The following is a 16,124-nucleotide window of genomic DNA, read 5'->3' as shown; positions in this document are numbered from 1 at the left end:
TTTTCGTAAGGGCAATCTTAAAACTAAATCAAATGCTCTTTTTAAGATAACGTTGTCAACGGCACCTTCCATATTCCTGTAATGTCAGGTTACCTTTAAACTTCAAACTTTAAAAAAAAATAACATTTAAAATGAGAAAGCCCCTTTCACGCCCCCATATGTAGTTTCTCAAGCTGTCAGGACGATCGGATGCACACAAACCACACAGATGGCAAAGTACGATAGCAGGGGACGTTCTCACCACAGGCCTCTCTGCTGGGGTTGAGGAAACGGTTGGCACAGGTGGGTGTAATCTGCTCCCGATCTCTCAGAGTCCCCACCGCAGTTCTCCCCGACTCTTGCTGGGACATAGCGGAGAACTGGCAGAGTCACTGTGAGGCAGCGGCAGGTGTCAGCTACCTGCAGGGCTGAGTCACCTGCTCACCCCAGGCGTTCTGTGAAGCCGGCCTGTGAACCAATAGGAGGGCTGACATATTTGGTAAACCACTTTCTTGTGACAGTTACACGCGTGTTTGTCTGTCAGGGAACAGCTGTGCCTCTCTGAGTCCTCTACATCAAACGCCGACATTACATATGTGTTAATAAAAAAATCAAACGTCGGAAATAAAATGTCACCCGACCATCAAAGTGTCCTTTACAAGCACAACTTGTAGTCTGTTTAATGTATTCTCAACTATACATATCAAAGGGACCTGCGTATAGGCGACTCCACGTTTACTGCAAAGAAAGAAAAACTTAAATATATATATACATTATCTCACAAAAGTCAGTACACATCTCATGTTTTATAATATCTTTTCATGGGACAACACTTAAGGTGCGACACTTTGATGTAAATCAGTCAGTGTACAGCTTGTATAACAGGGTTAATCTGCTGTCCTATCAAAATAACTCAGCACACAGCCATTACTGTCTAAACGGCTTGAAACAAAAGTCAGTACACACCTAAGTGATCAATGTCAAAGTGTTTATTTTGTAAATGACAAAACAAAGAAAAGGACACCGAAAGCCCAATATAGTGTAGTAAGTCTTGACCCCAGATTGTAGGTAATCACGAAGGAGTAATACTCACAAACCAGGGTTACCACAAAGGCAACCACTGCAATGGCAGGTGGGGAGATTAGACCTGACCCCACTCATATTAAGAAGTCACTCTTTGTAGATTGGAAAGATAGGGCAACATCCCTCCACCAGGGGTGGACTAGACAATATATTAGGATGTATAACAGAGGCGCTTGGTTCTTCTACTGACCCAATATGCTTTTACTCCGTTGTTATTGCCTGATGAAGCAGGATTAAACCTGCGAAACGTGTTGCACTTTTGGAGCATTGCAAACAAATTGTTGTTTACTTTAAAGCAACAATCTTTGGCGTCTTCTTGGACGAGGTAAGTCCACCACTACCTCCCCTTTTTAAACTGTTTTTAAAGGATTTTTTTATACTATGTTGCCGCCTTTGTTATACATTCTAGTATAAAAGTGTCTGTTTTGTGTGCAACCATTATTTCCCAGCACTGCTTTAACTCTCTTGGGCATGAAGGTCACTTCCGCTCCTCCATGATGAAGCTGGTGGATGTTAGAGACCTTGTGCTCCTCCACCTTCTGCCTGAGGATGCCCCACAGATGCTCAATAGGGTTTAGGTCTGGAGTCTTGCTTGGCCAGTCCAGCATCTTTACCCTCAGTTTCTTTAGCAAGGCAGTGGGGGTTTTGGAGGTGTGTTTAGGGTCATTATCATGTTGGACTACTGCCCTGCAGCCCAGATTCTGAAGGGAGAGGATCATGCTTTGCTTCAGTGTGTCACAGTGCATGTTGGCATTCATGGTTCCCTCAATTAACACTCCCAATGTATTTGTCTAGAGGTCTTTAACCCAGGGCCGGAGCTACCATAGGAAAAAATGGGCAATTGCCCCCAGAGCCTGTAGGGGCCCCCAAGTTGTCCCTCCCCCATCTTAATTGTTGCTCCCCAGGGACTCTGCAGAGTCTGTTAAGTTGGGAGGTGATTGGGGGAGGGTCAGCAGCCAGCTCAGGGGCCCTGGAGGTAAATTTGGCTGCAACAAAGGGCCTCTAATGACGCTTTTTGGTCAGGTGGTGTCCGTTGGGGGGGCCCCCAGGCTAATTTTGCCCTAGGGCCCAATTGTTACTTGAACCGGCCCTGCTTTAACCTCCTTGGCGGCCGGTAACCCCGAGCTAGGGTCGGGGCGGAAAACCACAGCTCAGAGCAGTAATCCCGACCTCTTCTCGGGGTAGTCGCTGGAGGCTGTATGCAGAGCAATGCGTGCAGCTGGAGCGTTTCTACATACCTCCCAGGGATCCCGACGTCGGCTGCCATTCTTCTTCCTCTCCTCCAGGGCTCTGCTTCCTGCTGGTGAGATCGCCGGCTGTCGTCATGACGACAGATAGCAATCTCACTTTAGAGTTGCAGCGCCACCCGAAGGATGGAGGCATAACTGCAGCGCTGGAGCCAGGGAGGTAAGTGATTGCTGGGGCTGTGCAGGTCTCCCTGGCAGCATAATTTGTTTCCAGGTTTTAGGGTCTGAAAGGGTGCAAAAAGAATTGTGCCACTTTTAGACCCTAAAATCTGGAAAGAATCATAACGCCAAGGGGGTTAAGAGAACCTAAACTGAGAGGGATATGGGTGTTTCCTTTTAAACAATACCAGATGCCTGGCTGTCCTGCTGGTCTCTGCAGTAGTGGCTGAATCACACACCTGAAACAAGCATGCAGCTAATCCAGTCTGACTTCAGTCAGAGCACCTGATCTGCATGCTTGTTCAGGGGCTGTGGCTAAAAGTATTAGAGACACGGGATCAGCAGGAGAGTCAGGCAACTGGTATTATTTTAAAAGGAATAATCCATATCCTTCTCAGTTTAGGTTCCCTTTTAAAGGGGCACTACAGCAAAAAACTGTAAAATTTAAAGTATGTGCAAACAAACAAATAAGAAGTACATTTTTTCCAGAGTAAAATGAGCCATAAATTACTTTTCTCCTATGTTGTTGTCACTTACAGTAGGTAGTAGAAATTTGACAGAAGTGACCGGTTTTGGACTAGTCCATCTCTTCATAGGGGATTCTCAGCAAGGCTTTTATTCTTTAAAAAGTTATTCCCTAAAAAGTATTTAAACAATGATGCTGGCCAGCCTCCATGCTCCCTACACAGTTTTTTGGCAGTTGGACAGAGCAACTGCAATTCACTAAGCACTTTTGAAAATAAATATATCCCTGAGAATCCCCTATAAAGAGATGGACTAGTCCAAAACCTGTCACTTCTGTCAGATTTCTACTACCTACTGTAAGTGACAGCAACACGGGAGAAAAGTAATTTATGGCTCATTTTACTCTGGAAAAAATGTACTTATTTGTTGTGTTTGCACATATTTTAAATTTTACAGTTTTTCACTGTAGTGCCCTTTTAAGTGGGACTGAGATGGCTTTGGTGTATGATGGATGGTAGTTGGAGTCAGTCTCTTGGCAGTGATTTTCCTTGCTGGTAGCCCATATATGGCGGATGATAAGTATGGACAGGCATGACTCATGCACTGATCTGACATCTCCTGTATGATTAACCTGCGCAGACCACCCCCTGGTCCCCATGTACTTGTATCCCAATAACAAATCAATTTCATTTCCACTTGAATTATGACCATTAATGTTTAGCTGCCTTCCCTGGTGAGACTGTGCCGGGGATTGCTTTATATGTGACATGCGTGGTGCAGACGACCATTACACCATTAAAGGGAACCCGAGGCGAGATGGATGTGGAGGCTACCATATTTATTTCCCTGTAAACAATGCCAGTTGCCTGGCAGTCCTGTTGATCTTCTGGCATAAGTAGTGTCTGAGTCCGCTGAGTCTGAGTACCTGATCTGCTGCATGCTTGTTCAGGGTCTACGGTTACAAGTATTAGAGACACAGGATCAGGAAGACAGCCAGGCAACTGGTATTGCTTAAAAGGAAATAAATATGGCAGCCTCCATATCCCAATCACCTCGAGTTCCCTTTCATCTGCAGGTCTTGTATAGTATTTTTTGACCTGAGAATGCAGTCTCCCTGATAAACTAGGCCTTGGGGTTAGTGATTGCAGTCAGTGGTGTAGCAATAGGGGGTGCAGAGGTTGCAACCCCAGTGCGGCCCTTGGACTAGAGGGGCCCTCCCTTAAAGGGACACTTAAGCCAACTGAAAAAATGAGTTTTACTCACCTGGGGATTCTACCAGCCCCCTGCAGCTGTCCATTGCCCTCGTAGACTCGCTCCGATGCTCCTGGCCCCACCGGCAGCCACTTCTGGTTTCGGTGACAGGAGCCGACAGGCCGGGAACGCGATTGAGGCCAGGAACGCGAAGAATCACTCAAGCTCCTGCCGCCGAAACTGGAAGTGGCTGCCGGCGGGGCCAGGAGCATCGGAGCGAGACTGTGTGGGCACCGGACACCTGCAGGGAGCTGGGAGAAGCCCCAGGTGAGTTAAACTCATTTTTTTCAGTTGGCTTAGATGACCCTTTAACCACAGTATTAGCCCTTTAATGGTCCTGTGGTGGTAATAATCACTTCTATAGATGCTTTGAATAGTAGTGATCATTAACAAGCTGTTTCCCATCCCCTTCTTGCACCTCTGAAATTGTGGTTGCCATTGGCAAGTTTGTGCTTTATCAAATGTTATGTATAGAGTGCTTGGGGGGGGGGGGGGCATGTATAACTTGCACTGGGGCCCACAGCTCCTTAGCTACGCCACAGTTTATAGTGACACCAAACCAAGTTTAACCCATTCAGGTTCCGTGGTTTTCACGAGAGAAATGTTCACCTCCCATTCATTAGCCTATAACTTTATCACTACTTATCACAATGAACTGATCTATATCTTGTTTTTTCCGCCACCAATTAGGCTTTCTTTGGGGGGTACATTTTGCTAAGAGCCACTTTACTGTAAACGCATTTTAACAGGAAGAATAAGAAAAAAATGGAAAAATTCATTATTTCTCAGTTTTCAGCCATTATAGTTTTAAAATAATACATGCCTCCATAATTAAAACTCACGTATTGTATATGCCCATATGTCCCGGTTATTACACCATTAAAATTATGTCCCTATCACAATGTATGGCGACAATATTTTATTTGGAAATAAAGGTGCATTTTTTCCATTTTGCATCCATCACTATTAACAAGTTTAAAATAAAAAAAAAATATAGAAATATTTCATCTTTACATTGATATTTAAAAAGTTTAGACCCTTAGGTAAATATTTACATGTTTTTTTTTTTTTTTATTGTAATGGTTTTTTTTATTTATAGTAAACATTTTATTTGGGTAGTTTTGGGAGGGTGGGGGGTAAACAATAGATTTATAATGTAAATGTGTGTTGATTTTAATTCATTTTTATTTTCAGGTGTAGTATTACTTTTTGGCCACAAGATGGCGGCCATGACTTTGTTTACATGACGTCACTCTAAGCGTAACACACGCTTAGAGTGGCGCATCAGGAAGAGAATGGCCAGAAAAGGCGCAGCTTCCGAGAGAAGCTGTCGCTTTTTCAGCGGGGGAGAGGAATCAGTGATCGGACTTCATAGTCCGATACATTGATTCCCTGACTACCGAATCCGCGGCCGGGAGTGCGCGTGCACGCGCGCGATTGGCCGCGGGGGCGCGCGGTAGCGCACATGGTTTATGTACGTAGTTTCTACGTCCAGAAACCAAAATAGGTTAAAGTAGCCCAAAGGTGGCCACTAACGATCCAATTTCTAAAGAAAATTCTGATCGGAAGTGAAATCGTTCCCTACACCATCAACAAACCAATCTTTTCTTCCTATCTATCATAACCAACAAAAAAATCCAAATTTTGGTTGGACAAAAATTCAATCGGACAATTGTTTTTATAGTCGTTCGTAATCGACTGTGCCCATTAACAGAGATTATTTATAAGCAATCCTATTAGAGTTTCTGAACGCTTGAATGATTTTCCGCTAGAAATTGGACCATTAGAGGCCCCCTTAAGACTACTGGACAAGTGAACTGGGTCCAGAAACCCATCCTGCCGACAACAGATCCTTGTACTCAGGATCCAATAAGGCAAGCACTGGGAGAAATGGAGAAATCTCCTAAAGTGAACCAGGAAGTGATTGACTCCTGCTGAGCCAATCACTGGAGACTGGTGTCTGGTTCCTATTGGCTGGCTGCGGTGGTTGGACTTCCTGATTGGCTGTGGTTAGTATTTGAAGAGGAACTCCAGTGAAAATAATGTAATAAAAAAAGTGCTTCATTTTAACAATAATTATGTATAAATGATTTATTCAGTGTTTTCCTATTGTAAAATCTTTCCTCTCCCTGATTTACATTCTGACATTTATTACATAGTGACATTTTTACTGCTGGCAGGTGATGTAGTTGCTGCATGTTTTTTTTTTTTGCAGTTGGAAACAGCTGTAAACAGCTATTTCCCACAATGCAGCAAGGTTCACAGACAGGAAACTGCCAAGAGAATGTACTTTTCTTGTGGGAGGGGTTTCACCAAAATATCAGTCATACAGCGCCCCCTGATGGTCTTTTTGTGAAAAGGAATAGATTTCCCATGTAAAAGGGGGTATCAGCTACTGATTGGGATAAAGTTCAATTCTTGGTCGGAGTTTCTCTTTAAGCACAGATGGCGCACTCAGTCATTGCCTATGATAGTGCTAAGTCACCAGAGCTAGCTGCCAGGTTACCCTTGCTGTTGCCTCCGGTTCCTTGACTGAGACCTGTCTGAACCTTTGCCTGTATCTAGAATATCCTATTGTCTGCTGCCTGAACTGACCCTAGCCTGTCTGACCACTGTCATCTACTTCTGTATTGCTGCTATATTTATGCTTGCTGACTATGAGCAGGGCTGGTTCTAGACTTTTTGCTGCTTGAGGCAAACTTGTGGGGATGTCCCCCCGCCCCAATTACTTGGACCCCAGTCTCTAGAGGGGGTAGCAGCCAGGACGTGGCGGGGGGGGGTCAGACCCTCCCTCACCTGGGGCTCCCCCATCCGCGCTTCCCCTCCAGCTATTTGCTTGCGATTACCATCAGTAAGAGAGGAGCGAAGGCAATCACTCACCTCCTTCCGGTCCAGGCTGCTTTCCACCGTCGCATCACTTCCTGCTATTCCACCCGCTGACGTACAATGGGCAGCATTGCAGGAAGTGATGTGGAACACAGCCGGGACCGGAAGGGTTTGAGTAATTGCCTGCGCTCCTCTCTTACTGATGGTAATCCCGGGCAAATAGCTGGAGAGGAAGCGTGGATGGGGAAGCCCCAGGTGAGGGGGGGGTCTGACTTCCCTCTCCACCGCTGTGCCCGCTGCTCCCACATGCTGGCTGCTACATCCTCCAGCTTGGCACCCCCCACCTATGGCCACGCAGGTGCCGTCCCCCCCACTTCCGCCGCCTGAGGAACCCGCCTCACCCCACCTTATTGGCGGCCCGGCCCTGACTCTGAGATTATTAACCATCGTGATTGACAGACATCTGATATATGTGTATGACCCCTGGCTTGCTGTCTCCAAAGTATTGTACACACTTTCAGTTATGTTTGGCCAATCACTGACCGATTTTACCACCTTCCTGTAGTATGAGGCTCAACAGATTTTGGATACAATAAGCAGATTGTGTAGGTAAACCCTTATACTACATGGAGGTGGTGAAATTGGTCAGTGATGTTAAGTGTGTGTCAGGCTTGAGATTACTAAGGATTGTGATTGACCGACATCTGGTATATGTGCATGACCCCTGGCTTACTGACATTGAGATTGACTCCAAGAGTTGTTGACCATTATCTAAAATCTGTGTATGACTTTGAACTGTGTAACTACACTAAAAGCCTGAATCATTGTTTTGTGGGAACTGGCATGGATGGATTTCAGGTGAGGCCACAAAGGCCATGGCCTAGGGAACTAGGTAAGCAAGGGGAGGGAAGTGGGCTGGCACACTCGTGCAGTCAAGCTGCCATACGGCAGTTGGGCAAGTGTCTGGGATGAAGGGGCAGAAAACGCAGGCAGCTTATTGTCTGTGACCTAAGCTGTCACTCATCATCACCGTCGGACGCTGTTCAAGTCCAACTTCGCCCTCCTCGCAGCTCCTCCAAATTGGTCATTTGTAGTCGATTGGCAACATCAACACTGTCGGAAGGTTGATCTTCAGTAAAATTGCATTGTTAATATGCATCTTTAAAGGCTACCCGAGGTGACATGTCACATGATGAGATAGACATCTGTATGTACAGTGCGTAGCATACAAATACCTATGCTGTGTTTAGTTTTTTCTTTCTCTGCCTGAAAGAGTTAAATATCAGGTATGTAAGTGGCTGACTCAGTCCTGACTCAGACAGGCAGTGACTACAGTGTGACCCTCACTGATAAGAAATTCCAATTATAAAACCCTTTTGTAGCAGAAAATGGCTTCTGAGAGCAGGAAAGAGATAAAAAGGGTGAATAGTTCATAGATTTTAACTCTGGCATATTTCAATGAATGCAAAAACAATAAAACAGTAAAAACATAAAAAGTAGATTTAAACATAAACTAAAACTGTGGAATATCTTAAAAAGTCATTTTTAGGAGAAGGAAGATAGATGCAATTGTTTCATTAGTTTATTTTCGCCTCGGGTGTCCTTTAAATACATTGATTATTGGGATCAATAAGAGTGTGTGTGTGGCAGGGGGTTTGCTGTGTGGCAGGGAGTGGCTGGTGATAGTGGCCTTGGGCAGTACAAATCTGGCCCTGGATGAGAGAATTAGTGAATTCACCAGAAAAACATAGATGTGGTTAGTTTTTACAGTTGTATGTTCCAGTTACTGAGAATGCAAATGGTGAGAAGCTCCCTACACCAGGGCCACCCATCCTGAGGGTGTTATTTGTATTTGCTCAGCAGTGTCTCTCCTTGCAGAGTCCCTGGTTTCATTCTGGCTCAGGACACTATCTGCATGAAGTTTGTATGTTTTCCTTGAGTTTGCATGGATTTCTTCTAATCCTGAAATCATAGCTCTTAACTGTCCCTCTTTTGGAGGGACAGTCCCTCTTTGGGGACTCTGTCCCTCTTTATTCCTCATTTGTCCCTCTTTCAGGACTCATGCACAGATCTATGTAAATATATGTACTTTTCCACTGAAAAAAATGTCTTTAAAATACTCTGTGTTATTTATATCCTTTACATTCATATATTTCTTGTCTTCAAATGTTATTATAAAGGAAAATGAACCAGGATAAAAAAGAACCAATGTGGTTTGAATTATACAATAGCATATTTTTTTTCAATTATATCTTTATGGTTTGCATTACAAGGGGTGTGTCTGGGGCGTGATTAGAGGTGTGGCAGGGGTGTGGCCTAAGTGTCCCTCTTTCTTATCTCAAAATGTTGGGAGGTATGTGAACATATACTGATAAGTTAATTGGCTACCCCCGTCCCCTAACATTGTGCCTATTTTGTGACACGGACAACCTATTATGACAATTGCAGGGACATTAGCCTGTGAACTCCCTGGAGGGACAGAGAGTGACATGAATAATTCAGAGTGCTCTGTAAAGTGCTGCAGAAAATGTCAGCTCTGTATAAATCCAGAATAATAATTGCATTTCCTTTGTCCTGAGTCACAACTCATTCAAGTTTGACAGCCAAAGTTTCTGTCCGATCTCAAGCACAAGCATAGGGGGTCGGGGGGGAGGAGCAGATAAAAAGGGCGCAAAAAGACGCTTCTTGTTTAAATGGGTGCCCACTATAATAGCAGCTACAATTTGTAGCCACTATTTGTAGCTGCTATTTTCTATGTGTAACCGCTATTTGTCGCTGCAATTTGTAGCTGCTGCGTGTCACAGTTATTTGTAGCCGCACTTTTAACTGCTTGCCGTCCGCGTCACGCCGATGGGCGTGGCCGCGGCTGCAACCCCAGGACCACCTAACACGTAAAGTTTGCTCGGAGACTGTTCGCCGTCTAAATATCATGTGCAGCGCTGCCATCTACAGCAGCGCTGTACTGGAGTCTGGGCGGTGATCGGCTGTCATAGGCTGCTGATCATGAAAATAGCTAAATATATATATATAAAAAAACAAAACAGGAAAATGTATTAAAAAACATCAAATAAATATTAATGGACAAACAAACAAACATCTGGGGTGCGATCTGACCCCACCAACAGAGAGCTCTGTTGCTGGGGAGAAAAGGGGGGGGGGCAGGAATCACTTGTGTGCTGTGTTGTGCGGCCCTGCAGCTTGGCCTTAAAGCTGCAGTGGCCAATTTGACAAAAAATGGCCTGGTCTTTAGGGGGTAAAGCCTGTGGACTGAAGAGGTTGAACAAGATGATGGAGTTAAGAATAGGTGGGGGTGAGGTTTAAGGTCAGTCGCCCACTATGGGGGGTAAGGGTTAGGTACCACCGGTGTTGGGTTAAGGATAGGGCACCACCAGGGGAGATTAAGAGATTGGCACCACTGGGATGGGCTTAAAGGTTAGGCACCATTAGGGGGAGTTAAGGGTTAGGTACCAACCGAGTTGGGTTAGGCACAACCAGGGGGGTTAAGGTACCACTGCGGTTGGGTTAAGGGTCAGGCACCACCAGGGGGGGGGTTTAAAGGTTAGGCACCACTGGGGGAGGGGAGTTTAAGGGTTAGATACCACCAGGAGGTGTTCAAGGGTTAGGCATCACCGAAGGTGGAGTTAAGAATTAGGAACCACCAGGGGGGGGGGGGGGGGTGTTAAGAGTTAGGCACCGCCGGCAGAGGGTATTGTGTGGAAGTAGGGAGGAGTTAGTTCATAGTAAAATATTGGTAAATACTACTGATATTTTACTATAAGAATGCTGAAGAATATTGGTGAAACTACCGATATTCTGCTAACACTATCCTGCGCCTTTTAAATGGGAGCCTCTTCCAAATTTATACTCCAGTAGTGGAGAATGGATCCTGCTCTGCTGCAGAATATCTTTTTAGGACAGTGGGAAGAAACATTCTACTGTGATGAGATCATTGTGGTCCTCGTAGCTATAATCACATAAAAACATGTTTCTCACTTTTATAACCTACCAAAAATGTTAATTCATTGAAGTAACTTGCTGGCACTTGGCAGCTATACATTTATTTTTTTTTATGTTCAAACAATACCTATCTCTAACCATTGTTGTTTAGATCCTTGTGTGTATATATATGTTACCACTTGAGGGCAGCATTGCACCATTTTTAGGACACCACTTAGTATAGTGTCAGAATTTCTGTGCCTGTTTTCTGTGCGGAGAGCCAGGCTGTGATGTGCAGCCATTAGTGAGCAACATAAATGTTCTCGTTATTACAGTATAAAAATAAAATAAAATAATACAAATATAACAAAACAAACTTTCTATAAGAGCAGCTGGGGGATATAGAGAGAGGGTGTTTGGAAAATGCCGGCGTCAGGAGGGTCGATGACGCCAATGACAAGTGAACTACACGATAAGACTGTTTGCATTGAGAGGCCTTACAGGGGGAGATAAGAGTGCTGCGTGTAGTTTGGCCGCGCTCATACATGTAACAGCCATTAATGTGAGGACACACGCCTGGGCAAACGCAATCTGTCCAAACAAGATGGAGGGCGCCTTCTTGGCTGAAGTGTTGGCGCAATTCCATCCCCATTTTCTGTGCATACCTCCTTCTAGAAAATCGGCTTTTGTAACCCTCTGTAATTAAAGCAAACCTGATGTGAAAATAAACGTATGAGATAACGAATTGTATGTGTAGTACAGCTAAGACATAGAACATCAGTAGCAAAGAAAAGAGTCTCATATTGTTTTCCAGTACAGAAACTGTTACAAAACTTCAGTTGTTATCTATGAGAGGTACAGACTAACCAGCAAGCTCATGGTGACCCAGAACTCATTGGGGTGTGTAAGGGACTACAATGGTCCTAAAAGCCCCCTTAATAAGATGTTAAGAAAAACAAAAGTTTGCTTTCCTAAAACAGAAAGAATTTGCGATAATTCAGGTTGGAGTGAGCTTGAGATGTCTCCCAGTGCATCACTGCTGACTATATGCAAATTAACCATTGTACCCTTAGAAGCTAAACACACCTCCAGAACAGCTGGAATGCAATGATGTGTCAGCTTGTTAATTTGTACAGAGCCATAATAATCCAACATGCATACAGACTGTTTCGGATTGTTTGATCCTCATCAGTGCATGGTATGGATTAATTTGGCTCTATGGAGTATCTATGAAAAAGAGCTTCTCTGAACTCTTTGCCCCACTGGGTGGAATACAGTCCTGTTTTCTGAAGCACTTAATCAACCAAGAAACAGTGAGAAGCAGCTTGAGATGAAGGGTTTACTGCAGGAAAGTTCAAAGGGTCATTAGCTCTGCTTTATTTTATAGTTTAAAGAAAGAGTGTGGTTTCTAAACTGCAACTGTGACAGAATGATGCAATGTTATAAAAATGCAATTTCACTGAAAATAAAAATATGAGACTTGCTACTAATCTTCTATGAATTAATCTGTACTACACATGCAATTCATTATATCGTAAGGTGTTTATTTTGCTTCAGGTTTGCTCTAAACACTGAAATAGAAATGTAGCTGTTTCTCATTAGGTTACGACAACAACACAAAAACTCCAACAAATCTTAAAGGGTAACACCGGTGTAAAGCAAAAATGTTACTGTACACTTCTCTCCCTGCAGTGGCGTAACAATAGGGGCTACAATAGTGGGGGAGGGTGGGGGGGCAGGGCCGTTTTGGGGGGCAGGATGGGTGGCAGGATGAGGGGAGAGCATGGCCACACATCGGTAGGGAGGGGGACACTCCCCCCCCCCTCCCTCACCTCGGGCTCTCCCCCTCCAGCATCAATCAGTGGCAGCAGGCGGTGGGCAGAAACACATAACTCCATCCAACACCGGAGGTTCCTCTCTCTAAGTGTCTGACACTACTTCCTGTTTAAACAGGAAGTAGCGTGAGGCACTTAGAGATCAGACCTCCGTGGTGGATGGAGTCATGTGTTCCTGCCCACCACCTGCTGCCATTGATTGATGCTGGAGGGGAGAGCCCGAGGTGAGGGAGGGGGTCGGATTGTCCTTCCTCCCCACCGATGTGTGGCAGTGCTCTTCTCTCATGCTACGTCCCTGAGCGGGCTCAGGGGGCATCCAAATTTTTGCCGGTGGGCCTGGTGATTACTAGTACACCTCTATCTCTGTCTATGGCTCCTATCACACAGACAACACAAGATGGCGTGATAAGCCCCTCCCTTCACCTCTCCTTTATATCTGCCTGTGGTGGGATCTCTTCTCATTGGCTGCTGGGGCTTACTGTGCATTCTGGGAGCAAATGATTCACACAGCAGACACCCATTACGGGCTTCCCGGTGAAATTTTGGCACCAGTTTCACCTGCAATTGTCTGGTGAGAAAGTGACTGCATGGCGAATCACTGGACCTTTCAGTAAGCAAGAAAGGGACGATTTGCCAGGAGGTCAAACTTACAAATCTCGCTCCCTCATCCCTGGTCACCACTTTGAAAGGTAATGGCATGCGGTTGCAAGGAAAGTCTATGGGGGGCATAACAGTGTCATCTGGCAAACCATAATGATGCTGTGGATTGCCAATTTAGGTGCTGATCACCAGTGAGATCACTTCAGCTTCCATGCAAATTTAATGCAAATTGTATGCTGCTTGTTATTAGGCCAATCAAATGCACCTCCTACCAAACTGTTTTAGCCCCAGTTCCAAACAGCACACATTTTTCAATGAACTTGCCTGCAAGCCAAAATGATAAGAATCTCAGTGACTGTGTCTATTGGCAGTCATTAATATATAGCTGCATTGCTGCACGCAGCCACCAGAGGGCACTCCCCCCTTGCATACATACTTCCTCAAAGGGATCTGGCGTTACTGATTGTCCAGCAATATTAACAAGCTGACACATCATTGCATTCCAGCGGTTCTGGAGGAGGTGTGTTTAGCTGTCAGGGACATAGGATGGTTTGCACATTCAGCAGTGATGCATTGTGGGAGACAGCTTATCTTATGCTCACTCCAATCTGAATAATCACACATACCTTCAGTTTTAAGAAGGCAAACTTCTGTTTTTCATATCATCTTAGTAAGGAGGCTTTTTGGTCTCTTTCAGCCCCTTACACACTCCTGGAAATTCTGCTTCACCACTAGCTTGCTGGGCAATCTGTAACTCCTGCCATAGAGCCACATTCATCTATTGTTACTTTAGAGAAAGGACTTTGTATTGGCAAAAAAGAAGAGAAACTGGAATGCAATCTTGTGGTACAAAAACTCTTTAGAAAAACTTTATTAGCAAAAATTGTTAAAATCTTTTCTTCAATTCCACATGATCAGTCTTCATACAATCAGCAGTATATCAAGAACAACAGTAACTAGGACTGACAAGTACCATGGTCTGGCTTGGCTTGGTGATTAGTTGCAACCTTAATAGGCGTGTGCTTTAGAGGCAACGACACATGTTCGTTTCGGGCTTTTTTATATGATAAATATGCCCTTTATCAGGCTGTAATACACAGTTCTGTATGGCTCAACCAAAAGGCATAAAAGCCCGAGACATATAGACAAAGAGATAGAACAGTCATCTGAACCCACCAGATGCACACCGTGGCTCTCCCAATGGCGTGGTAGAAGAGACACTGCTATGTTGGGAGCCCTCTAAAACAGGTGTGTGTGTGTGTGTGTGTGTGTGTGTGTCTACACTGGGGTAGCTATGCTAGCCATACAGGGGTAACTATACTAGCCAGTGGCCCCAACCGTCCCGTTTTCATCGGGACGGTCCCGATTTGGGGGGCCCCTCCCGCCATCCCGCGCTACCCCCCCTTGTGTCCCGGCCTCTGAGCAAGGGGGGGGGGGGGAAACTGATCTAGGCACCAGCCGCGGGAGATCCCGTATGCTATTTGGGATGGGTGGCCGCTATTTCTCCCTCCCTCCCTCCTAATGTGCCCCCCCAGTGTCCCCCCTGCAGAGATAAATGTGCAGCAGAGGAGCAGGCTGTCATTATTGCCTCTCCGACTACCGGCAACTGGCTCTTCTAGGCTTCCGGCTTCCTGTGACGTCACAGGAAGCCGGAAGCCGAGAAGACCAGATGAGATCCCGGTAGTCGGAGAGGCAATGGTAAGATTAATGACAGCCCGCTCCGCTGCTGCGCATTTATCTCTGCAGGGGGGACACTGGAGGGGCACATTAGGAGGGAGGGAGGGAGAAATAGCGGCCACCCATCCCAAATAGCATACGGGATCCCCCGCGGCTGGTGCCTCGATCAGGTGTTTCTCTCCTCACCCACGGGCACCCTCTCGCACCCTCTCGCTCCCCCCCCCCCCCCTTTGGAAGTAAAATTAATTCATAATAAAATACAAATATTTATTTAAAAGAAAAAGTGGGCATGACTAGGGGTGTTGGGGGTGTGGTTAGGGGGTGTGGCCTGTGTCCCGTTTTGTGAAGTTGAAATGTTGGGAGGTATGATACTAGCTATACTGGGTAACTATATTAGCTGTACAGGGGTAACTATACTAGCTATACTGGTAACTATGCTAGCTATACTGGGGTACCTTTATTAGCTATACAGGGGTAACTATACTAGCTATACTGGGGTAACTATACTAGCTATACTGGGTAACTATGCTAGGCTTACTGGGGTAACTATACTAGCTTTACTGGGGTAACTATACTAGCTTTACTGGGGTAACTATGCTAGCTTTACTGGGCTAACTGTACTAGCTATACTGGGCTAACTGTACTAGCTTTACTGGGCTAACTGTACTAGCTATACTGGGCTAACTGTACTAGCTATACTGGGGTATCTGTACTAGCTATACTGGGTAACTATGCTAGCTATACTGGGGTAACTATATTAGCTGTACAGGGGTAACTATACTAGCTATACTGGTTATGCTAGCTATACTGGGGTACCTTTATTAGCTATAGAGGGATAACTATACTAGCTATACTGGGGTAACTATACTAGCTATACTGGGTAACTATGCTAGGTTTACTGGGGTAACTATACTAGCTTTACTGGGGTAACTATACTAGCTATACTGGGCTAACTGTACTAGCTATACTGGGGTAACTGTACTAGCTATACTGGGTAACTATGCTAGCTATACTGGGGTAACTATCTTAGCTATACTGGGGTAACTATACTAGCTTTACTGGGGTA

This window comes from Hyperolius riggenbachi, chromosome 11, assembly GCF_040937935.1.
Source record: "Hyperolius riggenbachi isolate aHypRig1 chromosome 11, aHypRig1.pri, whole genome shotgun sequence".
Taxonomy (NCBI): Eukaryota; Metazoa; Chordata; class Amphibia; order Anura; family Hyperoliidae; genus Hyperolius; species Hyperolius riggenbachi.
This window is presented reverse-complemented; position numbering follows the sequence as displayed.